Source organism: Enhydra lutris, unplaced genomic scaffold, assembly GCF_002288905.1.
Source record: "Enhydra lutris kenyoni isolate GAN:26980312 unplaced genomic scaffold, ASM228890v2 scaffoldscaffold31, whole genome shotgun sequence".
NCBI classification, from domain to species: domain Eukaryota; kingdom Metazoa; phylum Chordata; class Mammalia; order Carnivora; family Mustelidae; genus Enhydra; species Enhydra lutris.
The window spans coordinates 1,067,974-1,088,850 of NW_019154115.1; positions in this window are offsets into that span (position 1 = coordinate 1,067,974).

The following is a 20,877-nucleotide window of genomic DNA, read 5'->3' on the forward strand; positions in this document are numbered from 1 at the left end:
ATCTTTTTTTTTTCCCCATAGTGATGATAACTTGAATCACTCTTATAAACATCTAACAGGAAAGGAAGGAATCTAACATCTAACGGCAGGAAAATCTTTCCCTTCAGAAGGATAACAAAAAGAATAACACCAAGGAGATTTCATTATGGTGCAGCTACCTTTCTGGTTGGCAAGAGGCATGGCTGTGACCTGGAGCTGATTTTGTTGATTTAAAAGGAAAGGCAATGTTCATCCAATGAACATTTACTGAGCATGTAGAGCTGCTGGGCTTCTGCTGGGCCTGGAAGCTATGAAGTCAGTCCCCTTTGTAGGAGCCAGGAGGTGAGGGGGTGGGTGTAGGAAAATCACGGTCCATGCTCCCATGCATTGTCAGCGTTTGGTTTACACAGGCTGCTCCTTGGCTAGCCAGGTGAAGAAAAGGAGGAAAATCTTACAAAAATAATAAAATAATAAAGACAATTAAAACTTTGAACACTGGCTGAATATTTGATGACACTAAAATTATTGTTAATTGTTTTTAAGTGTGATGTAGTTATGTTTTTTTTTCAAGAGTCCTTATGTTTTAGAAATACATGAAAAATTCTACATATGAAATGCTATAATGTCTGGGATTTACTTTAAAAAAATGGAGTAAGAGGAGAATGTGAATGGGGGTAGAGATGAAATGAGTTTGGCTCTAAATTCATAATTGCTAAAAGTGGAAGTTGGGACCTGGGAGTTCATTCTTCTGTTCCACCTTCTATTCTACTTTTGGATATGTTTGAGATTTTCCACAATAAAATGTTTAAAAATAGAAATATAGGGAAGCCTGGGTGGCTCAGTGGGTTAAGTGTCTGCCTTTGGCTCAGGTCATGGTCCCAGGATCCTGGGATCTAGTTCTGCATAGGGCTCCCTGCTCAGAAGGGAGTCTGTTTCTCCCTCTGCCCCTCATGCCACTCATGCTTACTCTCTCTCTCTCTGAAATAAATAAATAAAATCTTTACTAAAACAAAATACTTAGACTGCACTGAAACATGGACTTTTAAAAAGGGCTCCCTCGGGACGCCTGGGTGGCTCAGTTGGTTAAGCGGCTGCCTTCGGCTCAGGTCATGATCCCAGCGTCCTGGGATCAAGTCCCACATCAGGCTCCTTGCTCGGCGGGAAGCCTGCTTCTCCCTCTGCCTCTGCTGCCACTCTGCCTGCCTGTGCTCGCTCTCTCTCTCTCTCTCTCTCTGGCAAATAAATAAATGAAATCTTTAAAAAAAGGGGGGGCTCCCTCTTCTTCCCTGCCCCCCGCCCTCGCTTTGTCCTACATTGCAACGAAACGTGTGCACATGCACGTAGAAATCCGAGCTCACTATGTCCAACCTCTGTCCACACTGCCTGCCGAAGCTCCCCTTGGCCAACCTCTGGGTCTATGTCGCACATGCCAACAGTTTAGTTTACCCTCAGGAGGACACAGTTGTGAAGAAGAGGCCCTTGCAGGCTTGGAAGCAGTTTGGGAAGGCTATTCCAGAGGTTCAGGAACCTGAAATTTGTTCTAGAAAGGGGGCACAGCTTTGCATGGGTGTATCTCTTTGATCCTGTTGACTCCTTATGACTCTCCTTATGGAGAGGAATGTGGTTGGAGGAGGGCTGTGATGGGGCCCAGAGTCCATGGGTCCCCAGGGTAATACCAGTGATGGCTGGTGGGAGGACAGGAATTTTATCTCAGATGAAGCAAAATGGTGAGGCCCTTGAAGCTTTCAAAATCCACAATTAAATACATGACTTTCATCTAAAGAATGCTGGAAAAAGGATCATTTTCTTAGTCTTCAACCCTATTGCCACAGCAAGATGACAAGCCATAGCAAAATCAAGGCACACAGATGGAGAGGGTATCCTGGAAGCCATCTTAAATCAGAAGACTGATTTATTCTTTGAGGGTTTAAAATAATTATATAAATAATATAGTGTGAAAACAATTATATTATTATCTATTTTATAATACATAATATAATATATATTAATAACATAATAATATATTGTATAAGTATATATCAAATAGTTATATTATTTATAATGTTACTCCAAATAGTCAAATAATTATATTATTTATAATATTACTCTAAATAGATTTTATTTTATTTTTTTTAAGATTTTATTTATTTATTTGACAGACAGAGATCACAAGTAGGCAGAGAGGCAGGAAGAGAGAGGAGGAAGCAGGCTCCCCGCTGAGCAGAGAGCCCGATGCCAGGCTCGATCCCAGGACCCTAGGATCATGACCCGAGCCGAAGGCAGAGGCTTTAACCCACTGAGTCACCCAGGCACCCCTCTAAATAGATTTTAAACCCTGGAAGGATGAATCCATCTTCTGATTATATTATGAAAATAATTATGTTATTTATAATGGGGGAAATAAGTATCAATTCAATTAGACACAATGTACCTTCTAAAAAGTCATAGCACTCACTAAAACTGAATTCATCTTGTGCTTCCAAGATGAAACTGGCATGCTTCCAAGACCAAACAGCAGGGAATAATGCCTCCAAGAGTTATTGGGATAGTTGGCCAGGTGGCAGTCTCTTGGCTTAATTTGGAAACTGCTTCTCAGCTGCTTGAAGTCCCACCATCAGCGCTTCATTCGTTAGCATCAGCAGCAATACACATACTTCAGGCTCTTAGAGCAACTTGCAACTTTTCCGAGGAGGGGAAACCTTTCAGACCCTCACACCTTAGTGAGAACAAGTTGATCAGCTTTTCTCACAGGCAGGGCTGGGGGAGTAGAGGCTCAGGCATCCTGGCCCCTGAATGGAGGGCTGGAGAATGAACAGAGGACTTCAGATAGGGTAGAGACGTCCACCCAAGTTTGCCTTCTTCAAGGGCTCCTGTGCTGCAGGAGGTAGGGATACAGAATGTATCACAGACATAAAATGCCTGGCCTTTTTCCGAGCTCTCTAAGCCAGGCTTAGAATCTGTGAATCTGAGACTTGTATCTCTTTGGAATTTCTTTTCGGAGCTGGATGTAGAGGACCAAAGGCATAGCAGGCTTCAGGTTGACCATTGCTCTGCCAGCGACCTGCCCATCCAGTTCCTGTCCTCGCAGCCATGGTGGACTCATTCTCTTGGAAGTTTCTGTTCAACTCAAATAGACCAGAAACAGAATTTTGTGACCACAGGCCATCTTTCTGGTCTCTCTGGGTGCGTCTCTCTGTCTTCAAGGTCATGGGGTGAAACTTGAGCCTTGACCATCCTCCCTACAAGCTTCTAGAAATTTTCTGTAATGTAGGATGTCTGGGTGGGTGAAAAGCCACAGGCTTTTGATTCAAACTCTTGGATGACGTTGGACCCCACAGCTGGAGAGGATGGTCTTGGCTTTGGCCTAGAGACAGGGGCTTTGCAAGTTTCTTTGTTTTTTTGTCCTTAGGTGTCAGGAGGAAGGTTGAGTTACTCAGTGTTCTTGGCCCATTATCACCCTTCAGTGAGATTCCCTCGATTTTGAATTGGTGAATTCCCTTTTATGTTCTAGTTTCCTTCTTTCCCCTTCTCCACTATAGATAAACATTCTGATGTGCTTAATACCTATGTTTTTATTTGCACGAAATCTTGTATGTGTTCTGTGTGAGTATATATTTTTAATATATTTTTAACCTGGAAAATTATGTATTTTTCTTAAATATAAGTGGAAAATCATAAGCATTAACACATTATAAGAACTTTATCCAAATGTAGAATGAGTATGTTGTTCCAAACCCAGGGCCAGGCAATGTGAAGATGAAAAATAATTTGAGGAGCAAAAATACCTTGTGATTAACTCGTATACTTTTACATTTTCACTGATGTACCTTATTCCTATAAATTTATAAAATTTTCAAGTTTTATATTAAAATAGTGTTAAATTACTGAATGGTACTGAATTACCGTAGTTACTGAAATAGCTTTCAACTATGCAAAAGATGCAAAAGTGGCAAATTAAAAAAAAAATTTCACACAGGTGAGATGTTGTATAATCATGCCGGTCTATGAAGTTAATGTTCAAATTTTGGATGAGAAAACATTCCCCCAGTGTCTCCAAAATAAGCGAAGTCCTGAAATATTTTACACCGGTACAAGATGGTATTCATTTTATGAACAGCAAAGGCAATAGTACAATGCTAAAATCAGCATGCACCCATGCCTGTATTATTAATGTACAGAAATGGTATCGTGTTATAGAATCTCATCTGATTTCCCATTTATTTATTGTTCCATTTTAGGACGCATTCATGCTGCTGAGTGTGCCTGCAGGGCATCGCCCACGTTTTACTAATCCACTACCCTGCGGCTGGAGTCAACCTGCTCCCTCCTCCAACACAGGCCATGGAAAGAACTTCTGGGTCATTGGACTGAGATGGAGGCTTCAGCCTAGAAACCTGCCTAGTGCAGCAGATGCCAAAATGCTTTCCCTGTGCCTGGAAGAGATGCTCTGGAGTCTGAAGAGCCACACTGCCTTTCCCTAGTGCTAGGCTTTAACGCTTCCAACTATTGATTTGGGGTACAAAAGTCGGAGTCGAAGAACAGCCAGTCTCTGCTCTGAGAAAAGTCATCCTGGGATCCAGTTGCGGGGCCCCACATCTCTGAAGTATTTGCTCGGATGTTGCTTACAAAGTCCTAAATACTGAGCACAGCTCAGGGTAGGGAAAGAGCCACCTCTCACCCAGGACTAAGGAGACTCAGGCATGGCAGGCAGAAGACTTGAGCAGGTATACCTGGGATCCGATGGGATCAGATGGTGCCTTTGCACCTGTCCCTGCACCTGGGGAAGGCCGGTGGGGAGCATCTTCACTAACCGTTGGACTGAATCCACCTTAGGAAGCTCAAGCTTCTTGCCCTAAATACAACTCAGAAATGCCCAGGCTGATTCTGGCATGAGGCTCTTCAAGCCCAAAGGGGGACCTCAAGGTCTCTTGGCTGATTTCCACTGTCTCACCCTTCTGGCCTTTAGGGGGTGCTGTTCCTCCACATCTGAGGGTCTGAGCCAGAACCAAGGGCAGCTCCCAAGGGAAAGCCTGGTGGGCCTCCTGGGGATGGTAAAGACCACTCAGATAATGGCTTGTGGAGAATGAAGGGAAATTGGCCCAGGCAGAACCCAAACCTGGACCAGTCCTTTGGGGTATAGCTCGGTTCTCTTCCACCTTGCTCCAACAGCACCACCTTTCACCATTGTTCCAGGAGCTCCTCCCATTTATCCAGACCCTTCCAAAAGTGACCGAGACAGGCTGAGCCCTCCTCCCACCACTGGCTAGTCCTGCAGTCCTGCCCCCTCTCCTCCCTAGCAGGACAGCAGTGGCCTTCCTTGCTAGGCCCCCGGGGTGGCTTATCTCAGGAAGACACAAGCCCAACTTCTGTTTATAACAGACACCACCACACAGTAAATAGCGGGGCGGGGGGAGGGGTTGGGTAGGATCCTTGTCTTTGCCCTCTAGACCCTTGTCTTATGGGCATGAGTGCAGGTTAAGGACACCCACGCTGGCGCAAGACCAGTGAGATTGGGGGAAGTCAGAGTGGAGAGGTGAGTAGGAGACATGGGGTGCCAGTGCGCTCTGGGGCGGCCCGGGGTGTGTTGGGTGGCGGACCTTCTAAGTACGGCTGCTGCCTAGAGAAAGGGCACTCACTGGGAGGGTAGCATTTCTTCCTTGCCTCCACAACCGTTCTGTAAGCCTCTCTTATGTGTCAGGCACTGTGTTAGTTGCAGGATACAACTGTGAACAAGAGTCCTTCCTGCTGCCGTGGGGCTGACACTGGAGAGCAGAAGAGACAAGCAGCCAGAAAATACATAGTTACAAAATGCAAGAAGAACAATGAAGGAAACCGGGAGGCTACTGAGATCGAGTAGGGGGGAAGGAGCCACTTCCGATGGGGCAATCAGGAAAGGAGACATCGAGCTTTCCTGTGGCTGAAGCTGTGAACTATGCGATGTTTCCCCTGCCCAGCACCCCTTTCCTTCCTCTCACACAGCAGCTTTCTCAGTTCCCTCTGCTACTCTGGATCCACGTGGGCGCCTGGAGTGGACATGTGACACAGATCTGGCCAATCAGGAAACTCCACCCCATCCTGGCCGCGGTGATTGGTTCAGAGGTGGGCACCCGACCCCAAAGCGGCAAAGGAGAGTTAGGCGGGGGAAACCCTGACTGGAGCCTTGGAGGAGAAGGGTGCCCCTTTTCATCTGAGGATGCTAAATGAGGATGTCAGCCTTGAACAGCCAGGGGCAGCCACATGGAAAGAGCCTGACGGAGGGTAGAGTCCACCCCAAGGAGAGCAGAGCTGAGAAAAGCAGGGGGCGGGGAGAGACCTTTTGATCAAGCTCTAACACCATGTTTGATTCTCTGAATCTGCAGGAGGGGAAAGGAGGAGATACATCAGAATTCCTCCAAACTCTCTCTGGGCTCATCCTCCTGCACCGGTCTCCCCTCTGTCCCTAACTCTACCTAAAGCTGGAGGCGGATGCCGCGCAACAGTGCAGGACCTATTTGGAGCCCCTGTTGGCAGACCCTGCCCGCACGGGGAGTCTCCTAACGTCTTCGCTCATCTTCACCTCTCAGTGTCAGCCAAAACACTGAGATGACAGGAAACACCCATTTAACATCCTGTCCCAGGAGTATCGCCCTTTTCTACAAATGACGCCCAGAGAAGTTAAGCAACTTGCCAAGGACAGGAAGTTAAGCAACTTGCCAAGGACAGGCATCTGGACAGGGACAGAGCTGAATTCACAGCCAGGTTTATCTGATATCCAGTCACCTTCCCTGTTTCTACTGCCACAGCCTCGGGATAGTGTGGTCCAGCAGGGAGGGCTGACAATGGCCAGACAGACACATATATGGAGCAGGAGGCTCCTAGCATCAGGGACACAAGCAGCTTGGCCTGGGGTTCCTGGCGCTAACTCTAGCTCTGTCATCTGGGGCAGGACAGTCCTCCATCCAGAGGAAGTGGCATTTGCGGGATCTGGAAGGCGCAGCTCAGGGTCTAGGGTTAGCTCCGGGGGTTGAGTGCCCACTGTGGGTCAGGCACCAAGCCAGGCACCTCACTGTGTTGCTGTGTTTCATCCAGATGGGAAACTGAGTAGCAGCCAGAGCTGATGAGACCTGCTGCTGGATGGCTTCTTAGTCTTCTTGCTTGGGTCAGGCCTGCCCCTTGGGATGGGGTGGGGCTGAGGCTGATCAGCAGGGTGCCCCCGCTGTCAGAACAGTATCAGAAGCCAAGCCCATGCACTTGTCACCCACGTCCCTCCTTCCCTATCCCTCTGTGCCAGCCTGACCCTGTCCCAACCTCCTCAGGCTTTTCTAGAAACTTCCCCTGCCTCTCTGCCTCTGGCCCTACTCCTCACACCTATCTACCAGAGCTGCCATTGTTTTCCTGATTATTCACTATTTTGCTGCCAAATTCATGGTCTGAGAACATGTATTATAATGGCGACCTTTATCTACAAAGGATCTCTGAAGCTTCCTGGCCTGGCATTTAAAGGAGTTAAAAAAAAAAAAAAAAAGTGACCCTACCGAACTTTCAGCTTTATTTCTCCTTCCTTTCAGAGGTGTCTCCTGTCCACGTGTCACACAGCGTGTGCTCATTCCTGCTGCCACAACACAGCCTGCCTGTCCATCCTGCTCTCCTCTCTCTATCTGGTTAATATAACAACTCACTCCTTCAGCTTACCTTTCATTTGGCAGGTATTACAGGCATCTCACTGTATGCCCACCACTCTGACACCTCACCCCTTGTATTGTGATCTCTGCAACTCATCTATTAACCTCCCTCATGAGACCCCACCCTCCCTCCTCTGCTCCGCTCAGCTACAAACCCTTCTGCAGCAGAAGCTGTGTCTTGCCCATTTCACAGACCTACGGTGTCCTGCCTGTGGCAGGGGTTAATGAACAATAAATGTGTGTCACATAAATAGGACAAATGCAGGCTCTGATTGGCGAGTACTAAACACCGGCTTCAGAGTCTAGAGCTTAGTCCCAGCTCTGCCACTGACTAGCTGTGTGGCCTGTGAAGAGCTAGTGGCTTTCTCTGGGCCTTTAGCTCTCCACCTGCAAAACGGGACTACGCATACTTGTCCTGGCTACCTTACTGGATTAAGGTGAGTGGGAGATTTGGTGCAGATGTGGGCTGTGATTACAATGGTTTGCCTGCAATCAGGATGTATGGGGACTGGAGGCAGATGACTGTTTCTTGGAGTTCCTTGGCTGTAAGAGCTGAGCTGAGCTGAGCAAAGTCAGCATAAGGCCCCTCCCATGCCCCTCAGAGGCCAGCCCAGGGAGAGTAAGGCAGGGGGAAATGGCCAGCAATGTGCCACTCACGTCTGGATCTGTGGTGTGAGTGAGGTGCTCCTATGCTCCTGGGCTTTCTGCCAGTGTCCAGGAAGGGGCAGGAGCTCTTCCCCAGACCAAGGCTGCTTGCAAAGGGTCAGTGGATATGACCTCACTTGGATGGTTGCCATCCTGTAGTCTCCAAGTCTCCGGGCAGCTCCCAGGGAATCGGGGTGGGGCTGGGGTCGGATCAGAGTATTTTCTCATCATGGGTTATCTGTGATGATGGGGAGGAACCGTTGAACCCTCTGAGTCAGCACCTTGCTGTCCAGAGTGGAACCTTGCTGTCCAGAAGGGAAGCCAGGGCTCGTACAGGAGAAGGGACCAGGCCAAGGTCACCTTTACAGTCCTGGTATGGGTTTTGCAGATAGAGAAGTTTGAATTTCTGCTCTGCAACTTACTAGCCCAGGTTGCAAGTTGTATCCTGAGTCTTAGTTTCTATAAATATTAACAGGGGCTTGCAATTCTAACATTTTAGAGCTGTGAGCACTGGCAGGAATGATTGTATTAAGGTGCCCATTCCCGAGTGGCAGCTTAGGCATCTGGCTCCATTGCCCGCCCCTGCCCCAGGGTGATGGGGATGCTTCCTCTTCCCCAACCTGGACTGCTCAGGGGAAACACTGTCCCGTTTCTCAGGTTACAAAGCTGCCAAAGGCTTTCGGAGAGACTTAGGTTGGCGGTGGGCTCAGAGCAGGAGGTGGCAAATTTAAGATCCTGCCACTCAGAAGACTGATTCCAAAGAGTTGAGTGGCCTGAGAGTGGGGCCAACCTTCCATCCCCTTCTGTTCCTTCATTTGCTCACTCATATTACAATGGGGGCGCATCCACTTGGAAACAGTTTCTATCTTGGCTGCTGCTCAGTCAGACAGGACTGAGACCCAGGTGCCCGCTGTCTGAGAGGCTCGCGGCCCAGTAGGGAGACAGACAAAGCAGGAGTGCACCCCGCTGTTGGAGCTATGTCCCCAACAGGCAGGGGACACTAGAGAAGTGGGGTTGCTCAAGACTCGCACTTCCTTCTTTTTTTGTTTTAGTTGCAGAGTATGTTGTCATGGTTGAGATCAAGCTGTATGCATAATTTAAAACCTATTTTTATTTGGCATTATGTCATAAACACATTCCCCCTGTTATTATTAAACTCTCTAAATATTTTCAGTGGCTACAGTATATTTCCAGTAGAGCAATGTCATAATTTAATTAGGCTTGGACATTTAGGTTGTTTTCAGGGTTTTATTTTCCCCCTATCATAAAGAATGCTGTTACGAACATCTTGTGTATAAATTGTTTCCTTGGTTTCTTGTTATTTCCTCAGAGTAGATTTCTTGTCACGGAATTCCCCACAGTATGTCAACATGTTAAAAACCCCTCCGCAGTCCCTTGATATTTACTGCCAAAGGACTTTCTGAAATGGTTTTCCTAGCGCGCCCTATGCTAGTTGTGCACTGTCAGTGTTTAGGTCTGTCTGGAGATACAAGGTTATAGTAGAAAGACAGGGTTGGGGTGGGTGTTGAATCAAACAGACCTGGGGGTCTCATGGCCTTGGCCACATTCATTCTCCCTCCTGAGGGCAGTAAGACAGAGTGATGATCCTTGAGCAGCTTTGTGAGGCGTAGACATGGTGAATATAAAGCATTTAACTCCATGCCAGGCACACACTAATTGTTTACTGCCCCAGTGTGACACTTCGTGATGGGGACTGGTGTGAATTCATGCTCTTCTGTAAGCTGGTGCTGCCGGGCGAGACCTTAGCTCTAAAGTGTCTCCACTACCCCTGGCATGCATGTCATTACACTGACCAAGCCAGGGCTCCCCAGAGCCCTGCAGAGAGCAGGGTGGAAGGCGAAGACCAATGCCAGGGAAAGTGAACAAAGTGTTCTGAGGGCAGAACTGAGGGAAGAAGTGATCTCCTGGCTGACTCAGAAGGGGATCTGGGAAGGAGAAGGGAGAGAGCTGGAGGGGCCCACAGGAAAATAAAGACCAGGGGGCTGAGATCCAAAGGGAAGGGTTTTTTGTTTTTTGTTTTTTGTTTTACTTTTAAAGATTTTATTCATTTATTTGACTGAGAGAGACAGCCAGAGAGGGAACACAAGCAGGGGGAGTGGGAGAGGAAAAAGTAGGCTCCCCGCTGAGCAGGGAGCCTGATGCAGGGCTCAATCCCAGGACCATGGGATCATAAGCTGAGCTGAAGGCAGAGGCTTAATGACTGAGTCACCCAAGTGCCCCAGGAAGGACTGGTTTAATACCAGGACATAAAGTGAATCCAGGTACCAGGTGATCAGAAATGAGCAGGAATGGGCACCAAGGGACTCTGACAGGCTGCCCAGCACCCCTCTGACCAGCTTGCTATGGGACCTGACACAAGAATTCACCCTGGCCTGGTGCTGGTTCACTCTGCAGCCAAGACAGGCTCAGAGGGGACTGACACCGGAGACTGTCTGCCGATTACTCTCCCCACAGCTGGGCAGCAGTTCCTTCCATGAAGGGGGATATGGGTAGGGCATCTTCACGTTTGTCCCACCTTGGGCAATGAACAACCTGCTCAACTATACAAGGCAGTCTCATGGAAGAGAAATTTTGGAGGACACAAACCTGTGCCTTGTCCAGATGCTTAAAAAAATGTGGATAAGGAGAAAAAATCAAATAAGAAAATCAAAATCAAATAAGAAATCATTGCATTTGTACCAAGGGAGTCCCCGTTAGGAGAGTCAGATCCTCTGAGCACACTGATTCCTGATTTTCCATCCTGGCAGTTTTGAAAAGTCCAGCTTGTTACATCTTGCCACTTCCTCCCCACTCCCTGTGCTAGTTCCTGGGGCTTGTAATAAACTTTCTGCTGGGAGAGGGCATCAGATTATTCTTCAGTTAAACATTATCTCTCTCCTTTTCCCATTTCTGTGTGATCTGCCCTGAGTCCTCGATGTCAGGGAGAGAAGCATCCTAGAGGAGGCATGACCTGAGCCTTGAATCTTCAAGAGAAGGGAAATGGGACCTGCAGCCATCAAGGCCTTCAAGAGCAGTTTAGTGTCCTTAGCGCGAAGTCCCAACCCTTAGCCTGGCATGTAATAGCTTTATGATCTGGTCCTGTCTCTTCCCAGGCTGGCACAGACTGGGGACTCAGTGAGCGTCACTGAATGGATGGGAATGTTTATTGTTATTAATAGCAATACTAATAATAGAAGAACTCATGCTTTTCTAGGCTCCATCAAAGAATAGGCACTCTTACAGGTTCAGTGTAAGCAATGACCTAAAACCTCTTGGCTTACCTGCTCATGCAAACCCTGGACCCTTTCCTCAAAGTCTACTCCATCCATTTCTGGGAGACAAGAGAAAAAGAGCAACTAGTTAAGAGCAAAAGCTTTGGGCTCACCATTGAAAGGAACCAAAGATCCTTGGAGAAAGGTGGATTGCAGAGCTGGCGGGAGGTAACCTACAAGATAAGCCTTTGCATCTTATGCAAGAAATTGAGGAAGTGCTCAAAAAGCAGTAGGGCTATATCAGAAGGAAACAGAAAACACCCTGGAAGGGCTCGTGCTCACCAAATCTGGGACAGTTTGAGCATCAAAATAAACAATAGTAACAGATTATAACCCCTAGTCCGCATTAATATAAGCAAATGGATAAACACACAAATGAGGGAAAGGGGACTCTCTCCTTTTCAGTAGGATGCCAACTACATACACATCTGGAACGATGGAGTTAGAAAATTATCAATGGAGGCCAAAACTAGTGGGTGAAGTTGCAATGAGAAACAGGATACAGATATTTACATAGTCTCAAAAATTTTTCCTATGAGATACTTATGAATCACAAAGGGGAAAACAGTAACTTTGTGGTGAAGAAAACTGGTGGACGCCATCTCAGTCAAAAGCACACCCACACCATGGGACCAGCTTACATCACGTGCCTCCCAATACGATGCACTGAGAGGGACACAGAACCACTTCCGGGGTCTGTGCAAGATCGGAACCACTTCCGGGTCTGTGCATAATCGGAATCTCATCATGAGGAAGGGATTAGACCCAAACCTGAATAGAGAGACATTCTACAAAGTGACTGGCCTACAGTTTTCTAAAGCGTCAATGTCATGAAAGTTAAGGCAAGACAGAAGAACCATCACAGACTGAAGGAGAGCAGGAGAGAAGAAAATAGACTGAAGGTACATTACAATTGCTGGAATCTGATTTGAATGAGGAGTGCAGCCTTGACAATAGCATTGAATCAGTGTAAATCTCCATTGTAAAAATTGTACTGTGGCTATGTAAGAGAATGTTTTTATTTTTAGGAAACATACATTTAAGAAATTAGGGGTAAAGGGATACCATGTCAACATAATATAAGAAATTAATATGCATGTATAAAAATAGAGAAACAGTAATAAAGCACTTGGGGTAAAAGTTAAACAATCTGGTAAATCTGGGTAAAGGAGACAAGAGTTCTTGGTACACTTTTCTCTAAATTTAAAATCATATCCAAATAAAAATGTACATTTTTTAAAAAGATGAGAAAACATGTTTTTTTTCCAATACTATTTTTTAATTTAAATTCAATTAATTAACATATAATGCATTATTTTTTTAAGGAGTACAGGTCTATGATTCATCGTTCTTATATAAATACCAGGTGCTCATTACAATACACACCCTCCCAAATGTCCAATACCCAGTGACCCCAACCCTCCAACTCCCTTCCCCCAAGCAGCCCTCAGTTTGTGTCCTAAGATTAAGAGTTGGTTATGGTTTGTCTCCCTCTCTAATTTCTCCTTGTTTCATTTTTTCCTCTCTTCCCCTGTGATCCTCTGCCTTGTTTCTTAAATTCCACATATTAGTGAGATCATATGATAATTGTCTTTCTCTGATTGACTTATTTTGCTCAGCATAATACCCTGTAGTTCCATCCACATAGCAGCAAATGGTATGATTTCATTTTTTGATGGCCGTGCAATAGTCCATCGCGTATATATTCCATCTTAATCCATTCATCTCTCCATGGACATCTGGGCTCTTTGCCCAGTTTGGCTGGCCCTAGTTTGGCTGTTGTGAACATTGTTGCTATAAACATTGGGCTGCAGGTGCCCTTGGATCAGTACATTTGTATCTTTGGGGTAAATACCCAGTAGGGCAGTTGCTCAGTCATAAGGTAGCTCTGTTTTCAACTTTTTGAGGAACCTTCATATTGGAAAACATGCTTCTTACAGATAACCCCGAGGAGGGTGCTGCTGAGGGCCAGGCTTGGAAGGGAACTAGGGAGCGGGACAACAGCATCCCGAGAACAGGGGGTCTCATGGTCTAAGGAGAGTCGGCCTTCAAGCTCTCCACGCTGCTCAGGCCACCGGTCCCTCCTCGGCCTGGCTCTGCTATGAGAAGCCCAGCGAGTGAGACTTTGAGGCTTTCCCCGCAGAGCCTGAGAGCAGACGGCTTGGGCAGCAACAGTGCCGGCTCTCAGGGCGTGTCACCACCGTGGGGTGGAAGCCTGCTGTGTGTGCTGACTGGGCGCCTTTTCATGTTCTCAACCTCTGGGCTAGGCACATTTGAAGCCCCTTATTTAAGCTCAAATTTAGAGCAACCCTTTAAATACACAGACTCATTATCCCCGTTTTTTCAGTTAAGGAAACCGAGTCTTGGCGAGGCGAGGCTGGGACAGGTTTCAAACTCCGCTGTTCCTACTCCAAGACTAGGGCTGGAGCCGCCTCTCTGGACGGGGCCGCAACTTTCCTACCTCCAGGGATTGCCGCGCGCCCTTCTCTTTGCCTACATCCGGGATCCCTTCCTCCTGTCTCAACGTCGCGAATTTCCCGCCCTCCGCCAAGTGCAGTCAAGGTCTCCTACCCCTGAGTCCCAAGTTCTCAGTGAAAAGTAAACATCGATTAGGCCATAATCAAGCGTGGCCTTACTGTGAACAAGTAATTTTCTGACGAAATTAAAACCAACCCAACTGGGGAGAGGATGTGGAGAAACTCCTGAAGCTCTCAAGCGAGACAGCTGCGCAAAAGGAAACGCAAACAGGCTGGGCGGGGTGGGGGCGGGGCCGGGCTGTGGAGGGCGGGGCCACGGGCGGGGCGGGCGGGGCCATGGTCTGGGGTGGGTGGGACGTGGTTACATCCTGGCTTTCCCGCGGGAGTCAGGTGAGTTCTCTCCAGCTAGGCCTCAGTTTCTCCATCCCCAAATGAAGCACTAGGATGATAGCAGGAGTTCTGACCCAAGGGTGTATGTCTGCCTCACTTGTGAAACCTACACACTCTGCAGATTCCCTGGCCGTCTCCCAGTCAGGAGGGGGCCAGGGAGTTGGAAGTTGGAAGCTCACCTTATACTTTTTTTACAAAATATCTCAGGGCTTCTGGGAGGCTTCTCTCCTGTCATTTGAGAACCTCCAGATGGCCTTTGTGGGCCGTTCCACCATGGCAGGCCTCTGTCCTCTGACCAGTGAGCTGGTGGTAGTGATTCTTGGCCCTTACTGAAGGAGCCCCTGCCCCATAGCTGCTGGTTCTCTGTTCAGTTACTCTGCCAGCTGCCCGCTGGCCACTTTGCACCTCTTTGATGTCTCTCAACGATCCTGAGCAGCACTCCATCTTCTGAAGACTCACAGTACTTGGAAACTCAGAGTCACCCTCTTGTGGCCGCAAATTAGTAAATCTGAAAGCTTGTTGTCAACTCAGAAGAGCTGTCTGAGTGGAAAGAAGCCTTACTGGTCGCAACTGCTTTCTCCGTGCAAACTGAAAAACAATCTCTATTGGGGCTGAGACTCACACCCTCAGGAAGCATCAGGGGTCTGGGAGAAAAAGGCTATCTCCTAGTGTCAGACGAATGACCTGGGAGTCCCAACCCCTGCCATCTGGGCCCCTGGTGTCCATACTTCCTCCTCAGCTGGGGACTTCCCTTCTTTCCCCTCCCATCATTCTTTTGCCCCAGACCCTGGCCCAGCCTCTCACCTCCAGCCCCACACTCTAGGAAGGAAAGATTCCACTTAGGATGGGACTCTGATAATTAAACGAATTCTCTGAGCCTCAGTTTGTTTATCTGCTGGATTAAGTGAGACCCACGGTACATGAAGAGCTTAGCACAGGGCCGGGTACAGTGAGACCCCAAAAGGCTATGGCAGTTTTTTTGGAATCCCCTTCCTGTCTGGTCTCACTAGTGAGTTCCTTCTCATTTACCAGGCCCTAGATCCCCTCCTGTGGAAGGACTTCCCAGCAGACCCTGCCTCTTTCTGCATACACTGCTGTCCTGCCACTCAGCACATCTGCCCACCTGGGCTGCCTCTCCCACCAGACTAGCAGGAGCCAAGCCTTGTTTCATGTCTCCAGAAGGAAGGCTTAGCAGAAGCTCATGGTGCACTGTAGTGGGATTTTTCCCATTCCAAGGCAGAGTAGGTGGGGTTGAGAGAGTGAGCCCCAATCCAGGAGACATGTGCCTCTGGAGGGACCCTGCAGGCATCCCCCAGGATCAACAGACCACAGTGGTCAGGTACAGGAACATTCCAGTTCAGCCACTGGGCACCTGACAGTCACAGCCAATGTCATGGGAGTGCACTCTGCTCCTGCAGGAGGGAAGGAGATGCATGGGTTGCCTGGCCTGCCTGGATAATGACGGATGTTATTATGACAGCATGTTAGCAATGAAAGGAACAAAACAAATGCCCCTTGCAGCACAGCCAATGCCATTTCCAAGTGAAATTTATGGTAAAGGCCTTCTGGCTTCCTGATGTTACCAAGCAGCTTTGAGAGACTCCTTCTTTAGAGCCTGTTCCCCTTTCTAGGATACTCCAAGGTCTTGCTTCATATTCTTCCTGTATAAGAAGAGGTTGAAAGGTAGGCTGGGGCCAGATCACACAGGGTCTGTAAACTGTGTAAGAACAACAACCATCAGGGGCACCTGGGTGGGTCCATCCGTCGAGTGCCCGACTCTTCATTTCAGCTCTGGTCATGATCTCAGGGTCCTAGGATCAAGCCCTGCATGGGGCTCTGTGCTCATCAGGGCGTCTGCTTGAGGCGCTCTCTCTCTCTCTCTCTCTCTCTCTCTCCCTCCTCTACTCAGGTCCCTCCACCAAAATAAATAAATAAATCTTTAAAAAAAGAACAATGACCATTGTCTTAAGAATGGTGGGAAGTCATAGCAAGATGACAATGGGAAGGTACAAGATCAAATTTGGGTCTGAAAATGTGACACTGTTGTGTGGGGAACAGGCAGTAGTGAAGAGATTGGGCTTCAAGGATGAGCAGCTCCGCACAGGGTCCTGTTGCTCAGAAGAACCCTGCACTTGGGTCTTAATGCTCTCCAGTCGCCGTCTTTCTTTTTTTAAAAGGTTTATTTATTTGAGAGAGATAGAGAGCAAGCGTGAGTGGGTGGGGAAGGGCAAAGGGAGAGGGAGAGACAGAGTCTCAGGCAGACTTGGCATTGAGTGTGGAGCCCAATGTGGGCCTCAATCTCAGGACCCTTGAAATCATGACCTGAGCGGACACCAAGAATCGGACACTCAACCGACTGCACCACTGGGAAGCCCCTTGAAATTCTTAATAATATAATCTTCGAATTTGTGTTTTGTAAGTGCAGTGTCATGAGACAGTGAAGGGCTCGGAGCCTTGGCTCCTATGTGGTCCCAGCTCCTACTACCTGCCCTGCGTTCGTTCTCAGCTTCCTAGCTTGCCTAGCAACAACGGCGCAGGCATGGGGAGGCTCAGGGTTGCCTGGTAGCACCTCAGGATGGGTCATGTCAGTGGCTTTCGCTGCCCTAGGCTGACAGCACCATAGTACATTCAGCAGGTGACTTGGTGGGGGTGGGAGGTTGGGTGAGTCTTTCTCCCATTCCTGACACAGGTGAAAAGTGCATCTTTGGGGCACCTGGGTGGTTCCGTCGGTTAAGCATTTCGGCTCAGGTCATGATCCCAGAGTCCTGGGGTTGAGCCCCACATCGGGCTCTCTGCTCAGTGGGGAGCCTGCTTCTCAGTCTCCCTCTGCCTGCTGCTCCACTTGCTTGTTCTCTCTCTCTGCCAAGTAAATAAATAAAATCAGAAAGAAAGAAAGAGAAGAAAGAGCAAGTAAGCACATCTTGGCTTGAATGTGCAAAACCCCAGGGGTTTCCTATTCACTGGGGAAGGGGAGACGACTGGCTAACTTCCCTGTCCTTAGCCAGGGAACTCAGTCCAGCAGTGGGCCGGAGAGGAAACCCAGCAGCTGATGGGGTTTGGGCAGAAGCACATTCAATAGGAAGTAAAGCACCATAACAGAGTGAGAGAATGTGAGAAAGGGGATAACTTTACATTTTAGTGTCTTTAACGGCAATTTTTATCCTTTCCGTTTTAGTAAGAGGTCTTCGTTTTCTGTTTGCCTTAACCCCACAAATGAAATAGCTTGTCCTGGTAGAAAGCAGTCAGTGAGCTAAAGCACACAAACTGTATGCAGGTCCCACAGATACTGAGATGCCCTTGATGGTGGCTAGTAGTATTGATTTTGTTGTTTATTTGGCTCAGAAGGTTAAATGAAGTGGCTTTTGGAGCGGAGCCCTGCCCAGGGTCTGAGGGGTTGATCGATGTGACAACTGATTTTGCATTGTATTCTCAATCCTTGGACCTACTATATCCTGAATTCTTCAGGCAGATAGATGTGTTCAAATACCAGACAAAACAGGTTAGGGGCTCTGCCTGTGTGAGGGGGACTCTCCCTTAAAAGAGGGGCCAGAGCCTAACCTGAGGCCTAGCCACCCACACCTCAAGGCAAACTGAGTTTCGAAGCAACTGGAACTGTCATTAAAAAGCTGTGATTTTCTGGACTGGATTCACCTCTTTGGGGGGCTGGTCACTAAGGGAGGCCTGAAAAGAGTTCTGTTTTCTGAGGGGCACTCAGAAGTCTGTCCCACTTCTCTACCTCCTCCATGACTCACATCCATCTCCCCATCCTGGGTGCCCCACCTAGGCCTCATCTCACTTACTCTTTCTGTCTCAGGAATATAATAACACCCTCTTCTGACTTCACCCTTTAACTTCTACCCTAAGGTACTTCTCATTGGGAGCAATCTTTCTAGAACCTGTCCATGGGTCCCTCCAGGTAGAGACCAGGGCTACCTATACACTGGGCCCCAATTCTAGCAAGGTCTGGCAGGAGTCAGTTCCCAGCCATGTTTGTGGACTTGGCTGAGACACAGCTGTGGTCGTCATGGTGGTTGGCCCCCAACATCCATGACACCCCAAGGGATCTCCTTCCCAGTGGTGAGGTATGAACATGTGGCTCACTTTGGTCACAAGACCCTGGGGGAGGTCTCCTGGGAGGATGAGTGCGGAGGACTTCAAAGAAAATGAGATGTGAGGAGAGGTAGCCTTTTTCTTCTTGTATTTGTGGCTTTGTCTGGAGTCATAGAGCAGAGCTGCTGCCGTCCGAGGGGGAGATAGAAATAGAGGAGAACCACAGAGACGCTGCGCTGAAGCCCTGAGGTACCCCATCTGGGGACCACGCTGCCTCCGGCCCCATATGGAGACAACACACTTCTTCCACACCAGACACTTTGGTTTTGTTTCTTGTAGCCGAGGCATCAAGTGGATGCAAGTAACACAGTGAACGTGGACGACTGTGTGCCAGCGCTGGACTGTCCCCCAGTAGTACCACCAGCCCCAACAACCTCCCGAGGCTCAGTTTCTCCAGCTCTGGATTGGGGTGAAATGTTCGGGAGGCAGAAGTGGAGAAAGGAAGGCTGAAACCCATTATTAAGAGAGGGCTGTTAGTAAAAGACACCCATGGAGGTCAAGAGCATGGGCTTTGGCATCAGACAGACCAGGGTCTGAAGCCCAGCACTCTGTTCATGGGCTGTGAGGCCTTGGGTGAGTCTCATAAACTCTAATCCCTAGATTGTTCTCCTGGGAAGTGGAGGCAATGGTAGGGTGCCCCCCACAGGCTGGGGTGAGGGCTAAGAGGGGTGGGCCATGTGAAAAGCTTCCTGGTCCCCTTGGCCCTCTGCAAGGGCTCCAAAGCCAAGCTGGCCGCCCACCCTTGGGAGCTGCAGAAGGTGAGGTGGTGTGAGGGGAGGAGGAAGACCTCTGCACTCGAGAACTCGGGAGCCTCTTTGGATGCCTGCTAGTACTTCTGCAATCGCTCTGACCTGTGACCAGCATGGTAATCTTTCTGGGGCGTCCTGCCTAGACCAGGGCAATCAGGAAAGGAAGGCCTCCTGTGTGGGATCCTTGAGGTAGGCTCTGGGGGGACTTGGCCAGGTAAGGAAGGTCAAGGAATGCATGCCAGGAGGGAGGCTGCAGAGCAGATGGGGAAAAGTGTGGCAGTGAGAAAGGTACCTTTGGGGAAAGGGAAAAGGTCTGTTTGGAGCAGAAATTTGTTGGGGGTGATAGGAGGAACCCCTGGAGAGGCAGGGGATGGAGCCTGGCTGTGAAGTTGTCTGCCTATGAGAGGGTAGAAGCCTTCTATAACAAGAGGGTTTCCAGTCTGCCCCCAGCACTAGAGGCATCACCTCATTTGATAGATGAAAAAACTGAGGCCCGGGAGGCTGAGTCAGTGCTGTTGGAGGTGCTGCTATTGGAGGCCGGTAGGATAAGGTGCAGCCTCAGCATTTGGCCTTCAGAGTTCAAGGTGATGTGTATACCATCAGCTATAAAATCAGCAGCAAGCAACAGAATGCTCGGGTGCCTTCAGTGCTGAAAACGTTTATTGGCTCAAACCTAAGGGCTCTGGAGGTTGGGGTCTAGCAGGGGCAACCCCACTGCTCTGCAGTTCTCCCTAAAGTATTCTGTCTTGGGCGGCTATTTCAGAAGGATGGGTGTGCCCCATCTCTAACCCGGGGCACACATAACCGGCACCTGGGGGCCTAGCTCTCTTCCGCACCAGCTTTCATCTCTCTTACCATCCCTACTCAGTGGTAAAGCAGGCATAGGTAAGGGTGGTAATTTGTGGACAAGGCTGACTCATCCCTTCTTCCCTACCTAGCCTGGGCGCAGGCCCCCCTGAAGGCATATTCTGCTGAGTAGTCAGGCCCTGGCTCCTTCGGGCTGTGTTTGGGGCGGCAACCCTAGGCTCTTTCCAAGGTGGTACCAGACCTGTACCTGGCACCTGCAACCAAACCGGAAATCCCGGTAACATTCTCAGCATCGTCTCCTTTATAAAGATGGGGGTGGGGGTGGCCAATAGGGAAACTAAAACTAAGAGACTTGGAGGCTACATTAAGGTCCCTCAACCCCTCAAGGGCTGGACCAGACAAAACAAAAACAGAGACCTCAACCTGGGTTTTCAGGCTCACTTCCACATTGCCTTTATAATCCTGTCTCTCAGTCCAACCACAGTCTTTTCAGCCTGAAGACGCCGGGGGAGGGACAGGGGTCTTCCTGCCCCAGAGAGTGTGTGATCTGGAGACTTAAGGTGCACTGCCTATGAGAGACCTCAGGCTCTTCTCCCTTGTGTAGACTTCAGGCTCCCAAAGCTTCTGGCCTCTGAGCGTGGCCCCGCTGGGGCTCTGGAAGGGGGCAAGAGGGGGCGGGCACAGGGTGGCAGGTGACAGGCGGGGCTGCACGAGGGAGCCCTGCGGCTCCACTTCCTGTGGGTGAGCCCCCCCCCCCCCCCCCCCCCCCCCCCCCCCCCCCCCCCCC